This window comes from Anolis carolinensis, chromosome 1 (assembly GCF_035594765.1).
Source record: "Anolis carolinensis isolate JA03-04 chromosome 1, rAnoCar3.1.pri, whole genome shotgun sequence".
NCBI lineage: Eukaryota > Metazoa > Chordata > Lepidosauria > Squamata > Dactyloidae > Anolis > Anolis carolinensis.
In genome coordinates, this window is record NC_085841.1 from 202,186,361 (window position 1) to 202,193,596 (window position 7,236).

Genomic DNA, 7,236 nt, shown 5'->3' on the forward strand with positions numbered 1-7,236 from the left:
GATGTTCTTCTGATGCACGGGCCAACGTGTTTAAAATTCCATTTGACAGGTCTTTATCATTATTATGCATTATGCTCTGTCAAAGCTGTTTAATCATATGTAGGGCCTACAAAGGATTTCTTCCCTTTTTCTCTTTTTAACAGACATGCTTTTGAAGGTAAGCTTGCATAACAAATAATTTATCTGATAGAAATAATTACAGACAGAAAAGCGAGGGGGGGGATCTAATCTAATCTACTGGGAATTAGCTTTTGATTTCATTGTCCTGCAGCACTATTTTATCAAAAGGGGCTCTGAATAATTAAAGGTCGGCTAATATGATTGCAGTGCCGTCGGATGCTCTCTTCAATAGCTCTAGGTTGCCTGGATAGGCAAGGCTCAGAGGAGGGAAATATAATGAACCCAGACACCGATGGAAGGGCTATGCAATAGTTCTTAATTAATTGGCAGTCATCTTCTGATCAACCATTGTGATCGAGGTGACCCCCCCCCCCCCAGGACTTTGTAAAAGATAGTTCAAAAATCAAGACTTTATGTTCTATATTCCATATATTTATAGTAGAAGGTGATTGAGACTTTTTACTGGAGTTTACTGTGGATTATCCCTGCACTCTGAGGCAAGAGATAACAACTTCATGAATTGTAAAATCATGCTGCTAAAACTCCACTTTTATGAATTTCCATGCTGGGTTCTCCAGATGTTATGAACTTCGTTCTTATCAAATATTTTTAATTGTTTATATCATTCATGATTCCCTTTTATGCAATGTAACTCACTTTTATGGATTCTCCCTTATTTCCATGAAATCTATTGTAGCGGAAGCCAGACTTCCCCTCTTCTCGGCTTGTCGTGTGTCTGTGCGGACGCAATGGAAGTAGGAGACAGACAACTGGAGTTTTTTCCAAAGAAAGCAGTTTACTAAAATTCATGCAGCTGCAGAGGTTCATCCCACGCACAACTAGATGCTGAAAAGGGAGAACCCTGCAGACAGGGTCAAGTGTCTATTTATACAATTCAGTGGGTTCAGTTTACGACCGCCCACATATCAAACCATTGGTGCATATTTGTGGTGCAGTATTACATTTCATTACTTTCGTTTCTCTCAAAACACATGATTTCGGGGAAATCATGTGATAACCCATCGGCTGTGTTCCTGGCCTGCTCGTACCTCCTTATATGGCCATTTCCTCCTACCCCTTCATTCCTGCCTTATTCCCCCATTTTTTTTTTTTTTTGCGAAGCGTGTATACAAAGCTGAAGCAAACCAAATGAGCAGACTTATGGGTCCCTCCAATCCCTTCTCGCTTGCAGCCGAGCTATCTTTTCAGTGGAAAATGAGCGCAGAATAGCATTTGTACATAGTTTCATCACCAGAGGTAAACAACACATGAGGATTAAAAATATTAATCAGGTTTTAGAAAGGATATAGTCCACAGTAGAATTCTGATCTAGCCCAGTCATTTGGCTTCTTCCGATGATGGATTTGTTGCTATGGCCAGAGGTGGCCATTCACATACATGTCCAACTTTCAGGTCTTTTCAGTCTTTGGCATAAAGTCAAACTGGGGGTGTGTTTCCTCTTCCTTGATCAAAGGAATAATGTTCAGTTAATTTGAAGAAAGTCTCTTTGTCCAATCAAGTCTCTAGTCTCTAAGAATTGTCTCTGTGTAAAGATAAAGTCTGTAAAGAAAATCTCCATCTCTCACAGGGCTTTAGCTGTCATTCCCAGTATACCCAGCGTGTGGCGTGGGGTAGACTTAAACTCCTGCAGGTTTTGGATTCCAAAACAGGCCTTCCAGTAATAATGCCTTATGGATCTCCAATTTAGGAACAGGAGTCCAAAAAGCTGAAAAAGAAAGCAGGAAGACAGTGAGAGAGAATGGGGGAGGGGGAACGGATTACCCATCTGTCGATCATCCTGTTCGGCATCACTTTTGTCTCAGCCAATCTTGTTGAAATCCCTTGTCTCTCCACGGGTGGGGCAGGTAGGCCACTATTCAGCTCCCAAACGACCCCTCCATGGCCTCTTGAGAAACGATTCCTCCATGGGCCTTCTTTCGCGATCTGCAGTAATCCTTTTTACTCTGGTCCTGCTGCAATGGTTAACTTATTTTATTCTTTGTCACATTGCCTCCGTGCTATATCCTCCTTTTGGCTTAAAAAGCAAGGTTGTTAGATGGCATATGAAAAAGTCCCTCATTGTCTCTCAAATCCGGCAAAAATCCGAATTATTTGCAATGTCCCGTTACAAAAGGTCCTAACCAGGAGAGTTGGGTCAAAATAGAAAATTGTATGTTGTTGAGTTGGTCAGCCCTTACAGCCTCCAGCCTGATGCCACACTCCATCACAGCCTTAACACTCAGCAACACCTATAGGCCCTCCCAGGCCTCTCAATAAACATGTCTCATAGACTTCTGGGTTTATCCCATACAGGAGTTCAGGACCTGTAGCAAAAAACAATGAGAGGGAAAAGAAGGGGAGGGAAATACTCATCCTTCCAGGCTGTATGGCTCTTGAAGCACTCTCTCTAGTCGTTTCACTCACATCCACGGCAGGCCTCCTCAGAGGTTGTGCCTTCGACAACACACTCATCCGTCTTGAAATCCAACAAAATCTTTCTTCTCCGCATCTTTTTTTCTTTTCTTTTCCGCAAACGATTTAACAATCGTCTATCCACTTGCTGCAATGCAATCTTCCACTCCAGTCCTGCTGCAGTGTTAAACTTACTCAATTCCCCTTTTACACCGACTCGTTGAACAGCTCAAAATTTGTTAGTAACACACGTTGAAAAGCCTCCTGCCGCTTCTCAAATCTGGCAAAATCCAGGCTGGGGGCGATGGAAAAAATGCCCCTATTTGCATGATCTAATGTCCCGTTTACAAAAGTCCTAGTCCTCCCTTTCCGTAACCTTTAGAAAGAGTTGGGCCAGAATCACAAAGTCCAGAATCCAAATCTCACAAAATTATTATGAAGCAACATGAGATGCAGCCAATTATATCATGTCTTTGGTTCTCAAAAGGATAACTTTTTATCACTTGGGCACTAGCTCCCTTTTTGAATAAAATGTCAATCAAAAATTTAAAAATCAATGTCAGTTCTTAATCCTTCTGTGTCAGGAATATGGGATCAATTTTTTTTTCCAAAAATAAATATTATATTTTTTTTTTGCACTGCCACCTTGTGACAGTTTTCCATACAAAGTCTCCACAACTAATAACTCCTCTCCTTGTCCTCTCCCTTCAGCATCCATCTCCACTCCAAAACATTCATTCACATTCCTTCTCCTTCTTCTTGACTCACCAAGACCACCTGTATTCCAAAGTGCTGCAAAAAAGAACCTCCAACATTTCCCTATAACCTGTAAGGGGTTTAAACAGTCTGTAGAACAGAAAAAGGGGGAAGTAGCCCACAGAGGCTTGAGTTTTCAAAAGTGCACTTGTTCAGGCTCATTTTTTTTTTCTTGAGATTCAATTTCTGGGCAGATGTCCAGCTCTTATCTGTTGTATCACCATGTTCTCTAAAAACACTGAAGCATTGTTCTTTCAAAACAAGGATTTTTTTTTCTTCAAGCCTAAGACCATTTTTTTTTCCCAAAAAAAAATATCTACAGCTTCCGAATTGCTTCTGAACAAATCTACTAACATTGTTTATAACTCTTTATGCATTTTGAATTCAACACATACATCTCATTCACACAAGGTCCACAGGAATTCTGATTAGTGGTTAGTTGTTTAGATAAAGTCACACACTCTCTCTCAGCTCATGAAACATTCTCACCCAGTTGTCCCAAAATAAGTCCAAAGCAAGGATTTAAGATCCAGGTGAAAGACAGAACCCCAATATTATATATATATATATATATATATATATATATATATATATATATATTTACATCATCATTTTCTTTCTTTTTTTCATATTAAATTCACATTACATTTTTAAAACTTCACTAGTTCACAGCGGCTTTCATTGACCTTGGCTGTCCACTGGAATTCCATTATCTTTCTCTGGGCATTTCGCCTGAGTTTAACAAGAATGACAGGGAAGAAACATTCTAACAAACTTATCGTTTTTACCTTGGACTGTCTGCCAAGATTTTCCCACTATCTTTTTGGCATGAGGCCCAGGTGCAAAGGAAAACTTTTTAAGAAAACAGCCTTTGTTCCTCAGAAATAACAAGGAAAACTCCTTTGAAAGACAGTTTCTGAGCCTCAACACCACTTTAACAGCCTCCCTCTCTTTTTCTCTGCAGCTTGTCAGCAAAAGCAAACTAACACAGACAGACCCTCTTCGAATCAGATTTTTTCAACCGTAATAAAACATTTCTAGATATTTGTGCTCAACATTTTTTTTTGTAAATCTTTAGACTCATTTTTCATTTTCACTTCAATATTACCACGAAACATGCAGAACTTGAAACTCATTATTCCCCACACATGACAAAGAAATCAAACAGTTTTTTGTTGTTGTTTTTTTTTCAAAAGGGTATGCCACCTTCCCTCTTTTCAATTTTTTTTTTCTTTTCCTTTCCCCGGGAGTTGCGACTCCTCATGAGCCCTGCACGACTTGGTCTTGGGGCAGCCTCACAAGTCTTGTTCTCTGGGGAATTCCTTCTACGGCTCTACTTGCAACTGAGCCGAAATTGTCTACCATACACTGTAATGGGGTGGTGGATTTGAACCCACTGCCTCCCATTCTGCCTAATAGAGGGGACTGCCTTGGCCTGGGCACCCGGACACTCAATGGTATGCGTCAGGAATCACAAGACAGAACCCCTTTATACCTCCCTGGGAACCTTTGTGTGTCCCTCCCGGCGCCGGTAACTGTGTTCCCTTAGTGTCTCATTTAACCACTATACTTGCCAGATTGCTGTAGACGTCGGACCAACCTTCGCCCCTGGACTTTTCCCTGGATCCTTTTCCTCCTGGCTGGTTTCTTTGGAACCTCGCTGTCATTGCGGCTCCCACCGTCGGCCGGCGTTGGCATCAGAGGCAAGTACCGCAGCCGGTCTTGCAATATTCAGGGGCCCCTTCTCGTCTCACGGTAGTTGCCTCTGGCCCCCACCGCTGAGTTGGGACCGTCCCGCCAACGGGATCCGTCTCCGATCTCCTGGCCCGTCTTATTGTGGAATCACGTCGGGGTCACCAGAAAATGTAGCGGAAGCCAGACTTCCCCTCTTCTCGGCTTGTCGTGTGTCTGTGCGGACGCAGTGGAAGTAGGAGACAGACAACTGGAGTTTTTTCCAAAGAAAGCAGTTTACTAAAATTCATGCAGCTGCAGAGGTTCATCCCACGCACAACTAGATGCTGAAAAGGGAGAACCCTGCAGACAGGGTCAAGTGTCTATTTATACAATTCAGTGGGTTCAGTTTACGACCGCCCACATATCAAACCATTGGTGCATATTTGTGGTGCAGTATTACATTTCATTACTTTCGTTTCTCTCAAAACACATGATTTCGGGGAAATCATGTGATAACCCATCGGCTGTGTTCCTGGCCTGCTCGTACCTCCTTATATGGCCATTTCCTCCTACCCCTTCATTCCTGCCTTACTATCTATCTGCCTTTATGTATGTGTACTCTTTCGGATCCCCGGAAAATATGTATTTTTCCCAGCAGGGTTTATATTCCAACTTTATTTTATTTTTCATTTTATTTCATATAATTGCCAAGTCATGAAATCAAATAGGAAATATTTTGAACTCAACCTGAACCCCAAAACCTATCCCATTTCCTATGACCCAGGCTTCCCTTCCCAAAAACAAAAGGATAATCTGCCACCACTAAACCCAGTCAAATTCAGATTGCATGGACAATATAGGGCTTGAGTCGCCGAATTCGGAGTGTTGACCTAAAGGTGATTCGCCCCAAGGCAAACATTGTCATATCTCACCCAAAGGAAAATCCAGGACACCTCAGGAAGGCGCCCTGCAGAGCCTGTCAATATGGCTCATCACCACCCATCTTTGCTTCCATCTCTGACACCCCAAGGCATATCTAAAATCTGTATACGTGACAGAAACCCTTGATTGCTGCCATTAATCCCTTTAGAAATCGGTCTAGCAGGTCTTAATCCGACAGTTCCTGCCCTGTCACCCCATTGTTTCAATAACTCCCGCCTTCTCTTTCCTGATTGGCCTGAGTAGAGACAAAAGGTAGCTTCCTATTGGGCCAACGGAGCAAGGCGGGAAACGAAAGCCCGCCTCGTTCAACCTTCTAGCCTATCAACGATCAGATGGGCGGGGGAGTGGGGCGGGAAATCCAAAGGGCTGTCAGACTGAAATTTTGTATAAATATGGCTTTATTTTGATTATGTGGTACCCTAGTAGACTGAATGATCGCTACTAGAGTCCTCTTCAGCTGAATTGCTCAATAAAGACTCCTTGGCGGATTTTCCTTCAACTTTGGCGGACCTTCTTCATTTCGGCTTCAGGTTGTATTGCGGCTCATATTTTCCTATTGGCTCCGCCAAGGTCCGTTCTCTCAGGACCGGATCGGGTTTCTCCTTAAGGGCCCGATCCCCTAAAACGCGGTCGACAACACCATTACTACAGAAGAGAAAAGATTTTGGGCATCTAAAAATCAGAAGTGAGAATCGCTTGCTGCCTTTATGAGATAAGGCAATCGTGAAAACTAGGGGTGGATGCTCTCTGAAATAGCTGCTACTGCACCTGAAACAGCTATATATAAACATATAGCCATGGCAGTAAAAGAAATATACATGATATAGTCAAAGGTCCATTGGCATGTATATAAAGTCATTGGATCCCTGTCTAAACAGGACTAGATTTTAGCTCATATTTAAATACAGATTGAGGATTCCTTATTTGAAATGCTTAGGACTAGAAATGTTTTGGATTTCAGATTATTTTCAGATTTTGGAATGTCTGCTATAATAAAAACTTTATTAGATAGGATTCGATAATGAGAAATCACTACCTTGGGTTGAGAACTATTGTTGTATTTGGGCCCTGCTAGTCCATGTTGGCCCAACGGTCATAACTGGCCACAAAATCAACTCATATGACTTTGTGACTTTGGTTGACTTGTGTAAATCAATGTGGATGTTTTATGCTTAGGTTTGATGCTGTTATATATAATTTTGTTTGCTCACGTTTTGTTTAATTTATTGATGTTAGGTTCTAATTTTGCATATACATGTGGGGTTATTCTGGATTATTTTGTGGGTACCTGTTTGTTTTATTAAGGTATTGAATGTGGATCCACCCTGAGTC

At 41.8% G+C, this 7,236-nt stretch overlaps 1 long non-coding RNA gene across 1 annotated transcript; it reads right to left on the reverse strand.

Moving 5' to 3' along the window:
- Positions 1-565: 565 nt before the first annotated feature.
- On the reverse strand, positions 566-6,803 carry LOC134294085 (uncharacterized). The gene is made up of 2 exons (XR_010001068.1): positions 3,339-6,803; positions 566-3,225 (listed from the first exon to the last, which is right to left on the reverse strand). It is a non-coding gene; the product is annotated as an uncharacterized LOC134294085 (long non-coding RNA).
- Positions 6,804-7,236: the final 433 nt, after the last annotated feature.